Below are 14,504 nucleotides of genomic sequence, written 5' to 3'. Positions count from 1 at the left end.
ATAAGGGCAGTGAATTAAAGGGTATTCATTTGCAAGTAGATTTCTGGTGTTCTTATAGGATGGCTTAGGATGACCTAACCAATAACACATACCATAGTATGCACTTAAGAAGCTGATCATCAGTGTTAAAAGACCAAAGCTGAAGAGAATTGTATCATTTAATTGTATAATTCAATCAGATCTGATAAGAGAAGAAGGAAAGCTATAAATGTCCCCTCAAGATTTGGCAAGATGTTATGGACATTTTGGGTTTAGCATTATATTATGCTTTTGTAAATGGTCATGGATTGCTGCCTTGATGTGACGAGAGGGCTTGTGTGGTTCAGTGAGGCTGTGGTCTATGCCATGCAGGATCACCCAAGCTGGACAGGCTGCAGTTGAGAACCCAGACAAAATGTATTTCACTGGAGAAGGAAATGGCAACCCACTCCAGTCTCCTTGCCAAAAAACCCCCCATGGACAGTAACAAAAGGCTAAAAGATATGGCACTGGAAGATGAGCCCCTCAGGTCAGATACTACTGGGGAAGAGCAGAGGACAAGTACAAGTAGCCACAGAAAGATTGAAGTGGCTGGGTCAAAGCCGAAAGAATGCTCAGCTGTGTATGTGTCTGATGGTGAAAGAAAAGTCCGATACTGCAAAGAACAATACTGCATTGGAACATGGAATGTAAGATCTATGAATAAAGGTAAGCTAGCCACTGCTTTAGATTCCATAGACAGGAACTGACTTTGGGATTAGCTGAAGAATTAAACATTGATAAGCGATCATTGCTTCTCATCTGTGAGTTGCATACAGACACACATGCTAAGATCAATGGGTTCAACGACTAGAGAAATACCAACATGTAAAGGTGTTAAACAGGGCTGTGTATTAGCGCTTGCACTCTTCAATTTATATGTAAATCATATAGTGGAGAGACTAACTGGCCCTGAATTTGTCCTGCCAACAATAGACCATCAAAAAATATCCATCTTATTATACGCAGATGACATAGTCTTAGTTTCTTTAACCAGGAATGGATTGAAGAAGCTTTTGGACGATTTGGGGGACTATTGCTCTAAAGAAAAATTTATTATTAACTACACCAAAACCAAAGTAGTGGTATTTTGGGAAAAGCCCAAAAGGTATTCATGGAGCATACAAGGCACTCCTATAGAAAAGTGCAAAAATTATAAATACCTAGGTTTAATATTCAGTGAAACCCTAAGCTGGAATGCCCACTTAGCCTCCTTGAAAGCTTCAGCAAACAATCTTGTTGGAGTTATTATGAGTTTCTATTACAACAAAGGAGGTTTTCTTATAGATCTGGCCCTCAAACTGTTTGTTAGCAAAGTGATTTCACATCTATTATATGATACTGAACTTTGGGGGTGGAAAGATCAAACAATATTGAGTCTGGAGGTCATACAGAACTCCTTTCTAAAGTGTATTTTGGCTCTTCCAAAAGGAGTGCCATCTGCCTTATTAAGGGCAGAATTTGGCCTTCCATCTATCAGGGCATGCATACATCTAGCTGTATTGAAATCTCAGAAGAAATATCAATTGGCACAAACGGAATCACTTGGCAAACTTAGTTACCTAGCATTAAGTAAAGATAAAATCTGCTCTGATTTCGTTAACTACATCACTTCTCACTATACAATTCCAGATGATATATTGTGAGCTTCAGGAAATAATAAAGATTTGCGTCAATGGGTGTTTAATGGGGACGCCATAATAGACTATTCATTAATTGTTCAAACAAGATCTGCCCCATGGTATAAAAATATAAAGAAGGACCATCTAAGAGCCACATATCTGGCAAATATTACTGTGTATAAACTTAGATCAGCATTTACAGCTCTGTGGTTTCAGACGATGCCAACAGAATACCTTCTGGGGCAATACTCTAAAACACCTCAGGAACAGCATATCTGTATTTGCAAAACTTCTGTGGAGGACCTCTTCCATTATGTTATGGTTTGCCCACTGAATTCAGAACCTAGATGCAAGTTTCTGACTGAAATAACAAATCAATTCTTTATGGCTTCTGATATGGACAGCCCCGTAGCCAGGATTTGAAGAATTGGGGGGCCCTGATTTTTTTCAGGGGGCACATAATGGCCCCAACCTCCATGGCCTTCTCTCCTACCACTGCTGAGGAGGAAAGCTGCCAACTCACTGCCATACAGCCTCCCCCCTCCCCACAGTTGCCCCAAGGTGATCCCTTTCCACCCCTCTTCCAGCAGCTCTGGTAGGGAGCCACTCAGAGGTTTAAATACGTGCTGCACGGTCTCCTCCCCTTACCTGTAGCATGATCCAGCTAGGCAAGCCTGGCAGGACAAGGAGGGGTGGAAGGCGCCACCAAGTTGCAACTGACTTCTGGGGCTCCAAGACCTCCGATTCGGATTTCTTCCTGTTGGAGGGTGAGCCAAAGCTGCCCAAGTGCAGCTCCCACCCTCACTCAGGTGGCCAACGAGACCAGGCCAGAAAAACCCTGCAAGCAAACATCACCTCTCCACTGATCCCCAGCAGCCAGGACATCCCCGGACTGCAGCCAGGACATCCACTTGTGTGTGCCAGCCTACTCTAACCTGCCCTGCCTGGCAGAGAAAGCCTACAATGGAGCCATCTGACCCCTACCCTCACCGACCCACTTGAGGGCCAGAACGGCCTCTTCTTGCAGGCGCCCACTAGCCCAACCTCAGCCCAAGGTGGAGCTTAACTTGTTTCTGCTTGCTGAGGGGTCAGAGATTTCTTCCAGCCCCTAAGGAAGCAGAAGCAACATCAAGCAACACCTTTCAGTCCTGGGCGCTGAAAGTGCCCCATTGTTTCTGCTTGCTGAAGGGTCAGAGATTTCTTCCAGCCCCTAAGGAAGCAGAAGCAATACGGAGCTTAACTTTCAGTCCTGGACTCCAAAAGTGCCCCATTGTTTCTGCTTGCTGAGGGGTCAGAGCATTCTTCCAGCCCCTAAGCAAGCAGAAGCAACTGTATATGATCACGTCTCCTAAGCAAGCAGAAGCAATGGTGTATGATGATGGCGGAATGGAGAAGGATGCAGCCGAGGCACTGGAGGCTGGTTAGGGGTCCCAAGTCAGGGGGCCCTGCCTAGCAGTCAGGGGGCTGTGCCCCCTCATAGCTACGGGCCTGGATATGGATAAGCTAATATTTCTATTATCAGATACTGACCCTACAATTTTTTATGAGGTAACACTTTTTGCTCTGGCTGCTACTAAAATCAGGGTAAAGGTAATTTCCAGCAGACAGTAAAATGATGTTGTTAACCGGACTATTAGAGCCTGACTATGAAATCACAGGGCTGCTGTATGTAAATAAGATTTTGAATAATGTATTCATCTTAGAGTCCTTGACTGCTTTTAACCTGTATATTGCTGTAATTGAAATTGCCATAACCAATGGTTTTATGCAATAAATTTTTACAGTACTAGAAGAAGAATTGCAGATTTACACCCCGCCCTCCTCTCTGAATCAGAGACTCAGCGAGGCTTACAATCTCCTTTATCTTCTCCCCCAAAACAGACACCCTGTGAGGTGGATGGGGCTGAGAGAGCTCTAACAGCAGCTGCCATTTCAAGGACAACCTCTGCCAGAGCTATGGCTGACCCAAGGCCATTCCAGCAGGTGCAAGTGGAGGAGTGGGGAATCAAACCCAGTTCTCCCAGATAAGAGTCCACGGACTTACCCACCACACCAAACTGGCTCTGGGGAAAACTGGGGAAGCTATTAGGCCATTCAGGTTTGACCTTGATCACATCCCTTATGAATATACAGTGGAGGTGAATAATAGGTTTAAGGAACAAGAGTTGATAGAATGCTTGAAGAACTATGGACGGTGGTTTGTGACATTGTACAGAAGGCAGCAATCAGCACCATTCCAAACAAAGAGAAATGCAAGAAAGCAAAGTGACTGTCTGATGAGGCTTTACAAATTGCTGAGGAAAGAAGGAAAGTGAAATGCAAAAGTGAAAAGGAAAGATTCACCCAACTGAATGCAGATTTCCAGAGAACAGCAAGGAGAGATAAGGAGGCCTTCCTGAAGGAACAATGCAAAGCAATAGAGAAAAATAATAGAATGGGAAAGATAAGAGATCTCTTCAAGAAAATTGGAGAAATCAAGGGAATGTTTTGTGCAAAGATGGCCATGATAGAGGACAAAAATGGTAGGGACCTAACAGAAGCAGAAGAGATTAGGAAGAGGTGGCAAGAATACACAGTAGAATTATACAAGAATGATCTCATTGTCTTTGACAACCATGACAGTGAAATCGCCGATCTTGAGCCAGATATCCTATACAAAGTCAAATGGGCCTTAGAAAGCATTACTAACAGCAAAGCGAGCAGAGATGATGGTATCCAAGTTGAGCTATTCAAAATTCTAAAAGACAATGCTGTTAAAGTGATGCACATATTATGTCAGCAAATTTGGAAAATGTAACAGGATTGGAAAAGGTCAGTTTATATTCCAATCCCAAAGAAGCGTCATGCCAAGGAATGTTCAAACTATCGCACCATTGCACTCATTTCACATTCCAGCAAGGTCATGTTAAAGATCCTACAAGCTAGGCTTCAATAGTATGTAGATCAGGAACTACTAAAAGTTCAAGCTGGATTTCGGAAAGGTAGAGGAACTAGAGTTCGGCCCCGCAAAGGCCGCGCCGCAAAGTGGCTGCGCGCCACGGGGCCGCCTTTTGCCTCCCTGGAAGGAGGGGAGGCTGCGATTGAGCTTCCCTCCATCCGGGAGTGGTAGTTGGGCGGAGCGTCGGGGCTGTTTGCAGCCTCGGCCCCGCCCTTACAACTCAGTCGCATTGCCGCTCTCGGCCAGGGCGGAGGTTTCCTGGCTTCTGAGGCCGAGAGCGGAGGAGGGCCGCGCCGGGCGGGCCGGCTTAGTGGCAGCAGCAGCGGCGCGGTCGGGCCGGCGAGCTCCTGGGGGGAGCAGACTGATGTGCGTACGGCTGGGCGGCTCAGGCCGCGAGCTGAGCAGGGCCGCGTTGGGCCGGCCGGCTCTGCAGCGACCACGGCGTGGTCGGGCCGGCGAGCTCCTGGGGGGGAGCAGGCGGCGAGGTGTCGGCCGGCGTCTTAGGCAAGAACGGAGGTGGGCCGCGCCGGCCTGGCCGGCTCTACGGCGGCCGCGGCGGCCGTGCTGGCGCACTCCCGCCTGCGAGGTTGCGGCCTGATAGGCCGGGGGCCCCTGAATCAGCGTGCCGGAGCCGAGCGCCTGCCGGCTTCCAAGGGGGTCGGGCGAGGTTTTACCCGCTTCCCTCCCCCTTTATCAACACACGCAGGTGGTGTTTTCGCGCCGCGACTGGTCGGGGAAGGTTCCCCCCCCACCTCCCTCCTTCAACGGTTACCCCCACCATCACCAATACCACCTCCCTCCTCTTGGAAGGTGTATATAGTTTGGGGGAAAGGGAGTTTATTAGGGGTAGGGGCCGGACCCTCCTGGGTGCCATAGCCAGGCTGGATGCTGGCCACAGTGTGTGTGTATATGTGGATTTTGTGGACACGGTGGGACACGGAGAGTTTGACTGGGCGGGCTGTCTGCCTGATCCAGCATGGATCCTCTTCTGTTCTTTGACACGGGGTTTTGTACTGGATGGGCTGTTGGCCTGGTCCAACATGACGTCTCTTAGTTTTCTATGACTTAGAATGATGGATTGGATGGGCCATTGGTCTGATCCAGCATGGTTTCGCTTATATTTTATGTGAAACAGAGTGATGGTTTGGATGGGCCATTGGTATGATCCAGCATGGTTTCTCTTATGTGAAGCTGAGTGATGGATTGGACGGGCCATTGGTCTGATCCAGCATGGTTTCTCTTAGGTTCTTAGGTGACACTGAGTGTGGGATTGGATGGACCATGGGTCTGAGCCAGCATGGTGTCCCTTATGTTCTTGTGTACACGGAGTGATGGATTGGATGCGCCATTGGTCTGATCCAGCAGGGTTTTGCCTTTGTTCTTATGGACACAGAGTGATGGTTTGGATGGGCCATTGGTCTGATCCAGCATGGTTTCGCTTATGTTCTTATGTGACGCTGAGTGTTGGATTGGATGTGACATTGGTCTGATCCGGCATGGTTTCTCTTATGTTCTTGTGTGACACAGAGTGATGGATTGGACGGGCCATCGGTCCGATCCAGCATGGTTTCGCTTATGTTCTTCTGTGACACGGAGTGATGGTTTGGATGGGCCATTGGTCTGATACAGCATGGTTTCGCTTATGTTCTTATGTGACACAGAGTGCTGGTTTGGACGAGACATTGGTCTGATCCGGCATGGTTTCGCTTATGTTCTTATGTGACGCTGAGTGATGGATTGGACGGGCCATTTGGCTTATCCAGCACGGTTCCTCTTATGTTATTGTGTGACACAGAGGGATGGATGGGACGGGCCATCGGCCTGATCCAGCAGGGTTTCGCTTATGTTCTTATGTGACACAGAGTGATGGATTGGATGGGCCATTGGTCTGATCCAGCACGGTTTCTCTTAGGTTCTTGTGTGACACAGAGTGATGGATTGGATGGGCCATCGGTCTGCTCCAGCATGGTTTCGCTTATGTTCTTGTGTGACACAGAGTGATGGTTTGGATGGGCCATTTGTCTGATCCAGCATGGTTTCTCTTATGTTCTGGTGTGACACAGAGTGATGCATTGGATGGGCCATCGGTCTGATCCAGTATGGTTTCTCTTATGTTCTGTGTGACACAGAGTGATGCATTGGATGGGCCATTGGTCTGATCCAGCATGGTTTCGCCTATGTTCTTAGGTGACACAGGGTGATGGTTGGGATGGGCCATTGGTCTGATCTAGCATGGTTTCTCTTATGTGACTTTGTGATAGTCGGCCAATGTTGTTATGGTCTGTAGGTCGTTCTGGGCCCATCAGAAGGATATGGGGCCTAAAGGTGAGGCTTATATGGCGCAGTGGGCCGCCTTATCTTCTTAGCAAAATGATGGCGTCGATTTTCTGGGTCACACCGAATTCTGTTCTCGGCGGCCTTTGGGTAGAGGCCAATTTGGCTCTCTGGAGCGTTCGGTGGTATGGGCCCCACATGGCGACGTCTATTTGGAAGAATCGGGCTGCAGGTATGGCGATCCACCGGAGCAGTGGTTTTGGGCATTTATTGCTGAATCGTCCCTGAACGGGGCCGGTGGGTGACGGTGCAAGTGTCAACTCTATGGGCTGAAGGGGGGAGTGTGCAGAGTCACCCCTCCCTTTTTGTTAAGTCACTTCGGGCGGTTATGGGTCTAGCCCAGGTTAAGTGCGGATGGCTTGGTATAGGGCCAGCAGCCATTTTCAGGAGCGGGCCGCAGCTCCCGTTTTTTACTGAAGGTGGTAGCTGCGCTCCGGGCCATCGTGCTGGGGTGGCCTGGAGTCCGACCCCTCTGGCCATCAATTGGTAGGTCTGGCTGGCTGCTTGGGCCCGGTTGGGTCGTGGGGCCAGTTGAAAGCGTTACCAGTCCCTGCGGTTGCATTGATGGTCGGGCTGGGCACCTCCCTTTGTCAGCATTCTCCGCAGTGGTAATGAGCGGGGTAGGAGGGACAGCCTCCCCCCCCCCAATTTTTTGTCTGAAGCAGGTGGCGGAGCTCTAGGCCATCGTGTTGGGGTGGCCTGGGGTCCGACTTACCTGGCCGCCACTTTAGTCTCTGGCGGCCTGCTCGGGCCTGGTCTGGTCGAGCGGGCCAGTCAGTAGGCTTACCTGGCCCTGTGGTGACCTCTGGGGGATGGTTTGGGGTACCTTTCTCTGTTGGCATTCTCCTTGGGGGAACGAGCGGGGTTGGTGGGGCGCTCTCCCCCCCCCCCCTTTTTCTTGTCAGTAAAGTTGGCGGTGGAGCCCCAGGCCATCGTGTGGTGGTGGCCTGGCAGTATGCTAACCGGGCGCCTATTCTCCTGGTCTGGCTGGACGCTCGGGACCCGGCGGGGTCGAGCGGGCTTGACGGAAGGCGAATCTGGCCCTGTGGCGGCCTTGGCGAAGGTCCGGGTACCTGTCTTCTTTCTCCTGGCAGGAAGGGCATGGGGGTTCAGTGCCAGCCAGGTGTGATTCATTTGCCATTGTGGTAACCGGGCCTGAAGGGACGAGCATTATGTCGGCGGTTGAAGGCAGATTTCTTTGCTGGATCCAATTCCTGGGGAGTCTTGTAGCTCGACAGGCGATAGTGGCTGGGCATTTGTGTTACCTTGTCCCCAGGTACACGGCAGGTGCCGAGCTTGTCACTCGACAATGTAGGATGGGTAGACATATGCGCTGCCGGGACAGCCTGCCCAATGTTGCGGTGGTTGTATGTCGTCCTGTGCGCTTCAGAATAATATCGGGCCTGAAGGTTAGGCTTACCGGATATAGTTGGCCGCCGTGGCTCCTGGCAAGACGATTAGCGTTTCAAATCCAGTTGGGGATTTAGAGCCCAAGCGGTCGAATGGTTGTTGCATGAGCTGGGTGCGCAGGATGCGCATGGCGAGCCTCCTCGCCGTTCATGCTAGGAGGTTTAACCGGGCTTGCCTGATACGGCTCAGGCCAGGTGACGGCACGATTTTCTGCAGTCGCGCCTACTTCTGTTTTTGACATTCTTCGGGTAGAGGCCGTTTTGGCTGCCCGGAACAATTTGGGGTCTGGACGTCACATGGTGACGGCAAATTTCGTAGAGTTAGGCTGCCAGTATGCCGATCTACCGGACCAATGGTTATTGGGCACTTGTTTATTCGTCCCTGTGCGGGGCCGCTCTGTTACGGTAAGCGTCAACGCTATGGGCCGGAGGGGGGAGGGTACATAGTCACCCCCCCCTCGATAAGTTGTTTCGGGTGGCTATGGGTCTAGTCCCGGCCAAGCGCAGATGGACTGGGTATAGGATTGGCACCATTTTCCAAATAGGGGCCGCGTCCACTGCTACATCAGTGGGCTTCCCAGGTTGGCCATCAAGAGGTGGGTGTCCCGCCAAGGTGGGCTGATTTGTTTATGGCCTGTATGATTTTGGGGCGGCCCATTATGCATGCAGATTGCCAGCGACGGCCTTGGTGCTGTGTGTACTGGCAATGGCGAACGCTTGGGCACCTGGGGGATGAGTTGGCCACAGCTCCTACAGTTACCAAAGCGGTAGCTGAGCCCTGTGGTATTGTGGGGGGGGGGGGACCTGGAGTCCTACCCCTCTGGCCGTCACTTGTTGGAGGTCTGGCTGGCTGCTAGGGCCTGGTTGGGTCGAGCGGGCCAGACGAAAGCATTAATTGGCCCTGGGGTGGCCTTGGTGGTCAGTCTGGGTACCTTCCTTTGTTCGCATTCCCCTTGCGGGAAGGATCGGGGTGGGAGCCCCCCCCCCTTTTTGTATAAGCCGGTGGCGGAGCTCCGGGCCATCGTGTAGGGGTGGCCCGGAGTCCGAGGTAACGGGCCACCGCTTTAGAGTCTGGCAGTCTGCTGGGGCCCGGTTGAGTCGAGTGGGCCAGGCGGAAGCCTTATCTGGCCCTGTGGTGGCCTCTGGAGGGATGGTCTGGGTACCTTCCTCTGTTTGCATTCCCCCTGTGGGAATGTTCGGGGTTGGTGGGGCAGCCCCCCCCCTTTGTTTGTTAGCAAAGTTGGTGGCGGAGCTCCGGGCCATCGTGCGGGGGTGGCCTGGAGTCCGACTTACCGGGCGCCTATTACACTGGCCTGGCTGGACACTCGGGACCCGGCGGGGTCGAGTGGGCCCGACGAAAGGCGAATCTGGCCCTGTGGCGGCCTTGGTGAAGGTCTGGGCACCTTCCTTCTTCCTCCTGGTAGGAAGGGCATGGGGGTGCAGTGCCGGCTAGATGTGATGCATCTGCCGATGGGGGGAATGGGGCCATTCGGCAAGGGCGAGCGGCCTTGGCTGCTCGGTGGGGCGCCATTGCCTAAGCAGAGGCTTGGCATTGGCGGTGGCAGAAGGTGCAAGGGGTTTATACCTTGCAGGTGAGCACCCAGGCAGCTGCACCTGTTTGTGCAGTCGATACGCAGGAGCGGCAGATGGGCTTTACGGCTCAATGCTGTATAATGCGGATCGTATTCATGCCTCCTCCTAAATTCGCCTCCTTCTGGGTATCGAGGCAGAAGTTTAGGGGAGGGTTTTGGCCTGGCTGGCCTGGCATTAGCCAGAATCTTATGGCTCGTGCTGGGGGCAGGGTGGCTCGCCCTTCGTGGGACTTGGCGGGTTCTGAGGAAGACCCCAGGGCTTGTCCCACCGCAGGTTGCCCTTGCCGTGTTAATTGTGTTAATTAAATAAAGTGGCCCGTTTCCCCAACATTCTGTGTCAGCCTCTTTATTCCGACTAGGGGGGCAATTCGGCCCCGCAAAGGCCGCGCCGCAAAGCGGCTGCGCGCCACGGGGCCGCCTTTTGCCTCCCTGGAAGGAGGGGAGGCTGCGATTGAGCTTCCCTCCATCCGGGAGTGGTAGTTGGGCGGAGCGTCGGGGCTGTTTGCAGCCTCGGCCCCGCCCTTACAACTCAGTCGCGTTGCCGCTCTCGGCCCACCCACCCACCCTGTGTAGTACAGGTTTGACCGGTCGTCTTATTAGGGGCCAGGTAGGAATTTTTTCATCTCACCTGATTGGCCTGTGGTGGGGTGTTTTTCGCCTACCTTGTACTACCAACAGTGGTGCGGATATTAGTTAAAGGGTGGGGTTTCAATTCGGTCACTTGGCAGAAGGTGCAAGGGGTTTATACCTTGCAGGTGAGCACCCAGGCAGCTGCACCTGTTTGTGCAGTCGATATGCAGGAGCGGCAGATGGGCTTTACGGCTCAATGCTGTATAATGCGGATCGTATTCATGCCTCCTCCTAAATTCGCCTCCTTCTGGGTATCGAGGCAGAAGTTTAGGGGAGGGTTTTGGCCTGGCCGGCCTGGCATTAGCCAGAATCTTATGGCTCGTGCTGGGGGCAGGGTGGCTCGCCCTTCGTGGGACTTGGCGGGTTCTGAGGAAGACCCCAGGGCTTGTCCCACCGCAGGTTGCCCTTGCCGTGTTAATTGTGTTAATTAAATAAAGTGGCCCGTTTCCCCAACATTCTGTGTCAGCCTCTTTATTCCGACTAGGGGGGCAAATCGAATTGCCAACATTCACTGGATTATGGAGAAAGCACAAGAGTACCAGAAAAGCGTAGGCTTCTAATGGCTTACTGCCTTTCAAATGCCTGCCCCCCCTGTCTTCCTTCCTTTCATTTTCCTATCTTTCACTCCTTTCTCCCCCAACTTTTCCACAACACTCCCTCCCTCCCTTCCTTTCTCTTTCTCTCTCTGTCACTCTCTGTCTTTCTGTCTTTTTCTTTCATTCTGTCTTTCTCATTTTTCTTTCTCTCACTCCTTTCTCCCCCTTTTTTTACCTCTCCCTTCTGTTCTTTCTCTGTATCTCTGTCTTTGTCTTATTTCATTCTGTCTAATTTCATTTTTTCTCATTCTTCCCATCTTTTTCCTACTGTTCTTTCTCTGTCTCTCTCTTTCTTTCTTTTTTCATTTTGTTTGCCTATCTACCTTCTGTTGTATTTCTTCCTACAATGGCCTTTACTGTTAGTAGTCCATAAAAATGCAACCTAGATTCTCACAAGAATAAATTTATTTCATTTCATTTCTACCCCACTTTTTCCCCAGTAGGGTCTCAAATTAGTTTATAATATTTCCCCCTTCTTTGCTTTATCCCCACAACAACTCTGTAAGGTAGGTTTGAATGTCCTATGTCATTTACAGTAAAGTACAGTAAAAAAAAATGATTGTGTAAAACCATTGGCCATTGCAATTACAGCAATTTACAAGTTAAAAGCAGTCAAGGACTGTGTGTGAATGGCTCAAGTTTCCACAGCAGAGTATGTATGTAAGCCCAGCAGGAACTCATTTGCATATTAGGCCACGCCCCCTGATGCCACCAGTAGGTTACTTTCTGCATATTGACACAAAACAGTAAAGTGCCATCAGCTGCATTTCAAGGATGTGTGTCCTCACACAGCCCAATGAGAGACCTTGTTTCACACACACACTCCAAACACAGCTGGAAAGGGAATTATGTGCAGTAGAGCGGGCAGCAGCAGGCCTAGCTTCTCCTGGGAGGAGGCATTCATGGGTGGCTCCACAACTCTCACTCTCTTCGCAAGCCTGTAGGAGGCTGGAGACAGCAGAAAGGACGGAGCATGTGGTCTGGGAGCATGTGGCTGCCTAGTGCCTTCCCTCTGCCAGAGAACTTTTTTTTTTTCTGGAGCCCTGGCCAAGCCTGCTAGAACTGCATTCCTATGTGTTACTGCTAAAAAAAAAAAAAAAAAAAGCCTAGTATGTAAGTGTTATCAAGTCATAACCAACTTATGATGACTCCAGGAAGGGGCTTTCAAGGCAAGTGAGAAAAAGAGGTGGTTTGCTATTACTTTTCACCGCAGAGTCTTCCTCAGTTGTCTGCATACTGTCCCTGCTTAGTTTCCAAGATCTGATGAGATCAGTGTCATGTTCCCTGCAAATTGTTTGACTGGTCATACTTGTACTGTATTATCATGCATGCACTGTACTGGGAATTTACTGCATTGATTCCACTAAGCGTGTATTTACTGTATTGTCTTGCCAAGTATTCAGCTTGCATTGTAGTGTTTGCTTGTTGGTAACAATTTTTCCACATTGTGCAGGAGGTGTCTATCACAGAGAGCTGGTTATCTGGTAGTTATAGTAATGGCTGGAATTAGTAGAGTAACCTTGAGCGCCTAGAAAAGACATCCTGCATTTACATCAAAACCTGGGAATTGTAACAGACTTTGGGAGGGAGCTAACTTTTGTTTCGTATATTATCTGCCTTGTCTATATGCAAGTTATTCTCGGCAATGGCTTTTCAGCAGGAGGTCATTGCTTTGTACCTGATTCTCATTAAATCTTGACCATTTTCATTTGTGCCTGAGTTCCTGAGATCGGTAACTGGCAAAACCTTACAATCAGGCTACACCATACTGACGCCTCCAATCCATCTTAGAGTAGGGATTAAAATAAGACCTACAATATAGTTGACTGCTATGGGGTCTATACCTGTTTCTGTTCTTCTCCATTCTAACAGGTGGCCATGATTCACTGAGGAGTGCATACCATAAACTCAGCCATATATTTCTTATTATCAGCTATGTTAGGGGTGGCCAACGGTAGCTCTCCAGATGTTTTTTGCCTACAACTACCATCAGCCCCAGCCAGCATGGCCAATGGCTGGGGCTGATGGGAGTTGTAGGGAAAAAAACATCTGGAGAGCTACCATTGGTCACCCCTGTGATTACATGTTCATATAATGGGGGGGGGGGTGTTTTCCTTATTGTATTAAAAATGCTGACATCTTAAATTGTATGAAAATACTAAGGATCCCTGTAATTTTTTAAAAAATGTGTATGCTACAGTGGTATTTAATTTGTATGGGGGGGGGGGGAGAGAGATATTTTCATGTCCATGTCCTACTCATCTATCCTTACTCAAAAAGTGTTTGAAACTCCAGTGCTATTTCCCCACACATTAGTTGTGTTACATTTGCTTACTGATCTTATTATATTTGCTGTAACTGTTCTTCTGTGTACCCAGCTGGCATATGTCTTCCTCGATTATGAATTTTACAATGCTGTTAGGGTTCTGTGTAGTGTCATCATGCACTCTTCGCTGATCTTTTATCACCAAAGGCCCCAGTCATCCATTGAAGATTCAAACTGGCAGACTATTTAGTGTGCCCCAAGTATAACTTTGAGACAGCAGGAGCTGGTGCTTGCTGTAATTATGCTCTCCCAATTGTAGAATCTGCTCCCTATTGAGACTGGAAGAGCAGCATCTGTTGCAACATTTAGGCTAAAATTAAAGAGGTGCACAAAACTGCTGATGCATTTAACTGTGGGGAATTGTTTAATTAAAACATTTGACTGTTTGGGTTCCTTTTATGCAATGGATAAGACAGGAAAATTGAGTCATGGAGAAAAGTTGGACAGCACTTTTTATCATAAATATGTAAGTGTGTGAGGTGGAAGTCTGAAAGATGGTTTATATCAGCAGGCTCAAAATTTAATTCCCAGTGTGTCCAAAGATTATTCCTCCATTCTTGTTGTATTATTTGGGCATTTGTGTCATCTTTTTTTTTCCTTCTGGAAATATACAGACACACTCTCTTTTGTTTCTCCCCCCCCCCCCTCGGTTGTCTTTGTAAGCCTTTTCATTTCACACATTTTTACTGCTGGTTTTCCAACTCTTCTGTTTCTTTTATTGTTTTTACACCATTTTATATTATATGTCATTTATTATCTATGGCCACATATGTACAATTTTTGTGCTCCTGATCTAAAATAACAAGCTATATCCAGACCGAATTGTTAAACTGGCAATTCCCCCTTCCCACTGCAGTCCCCCCTTTATGTCATTTGTTGGAATCTCCTGTCCCCCAGGAAAGGCATTGTGTAGAGATCAGTTCCCTGCAGTGGGAGGGAGAGGCAGGGAAGTTCTACTCAGCTGTTGACAATTTAGCTTGGATCCAACCCAATATTAACATTTAATGGGGGGGGGGGAATCAGCATAAAGAACTATTTA

This window comes from Heteronotia binoei, chromosome 21, assembly GCF_032191835.1.
Source record: "Heteronotia binoei isolate CCM8104 ecotype False Entrance Well chromosome 21, APGP_CSIRO_Hbin_v1, whole genome shotgun sequence".
Classification (NCBI taxonomy): domain Eukaryota; kingdom Metazoa; phylum Chordata; class Lepidosauria; order Squamata; family Gekkonidae; genus Heteronotia; species Heteronotia binoei.
The sequence above is the reverse complement of the archived record's forward strand: the minus strand, read 5'-3'. Positions refer to the sequence as shown.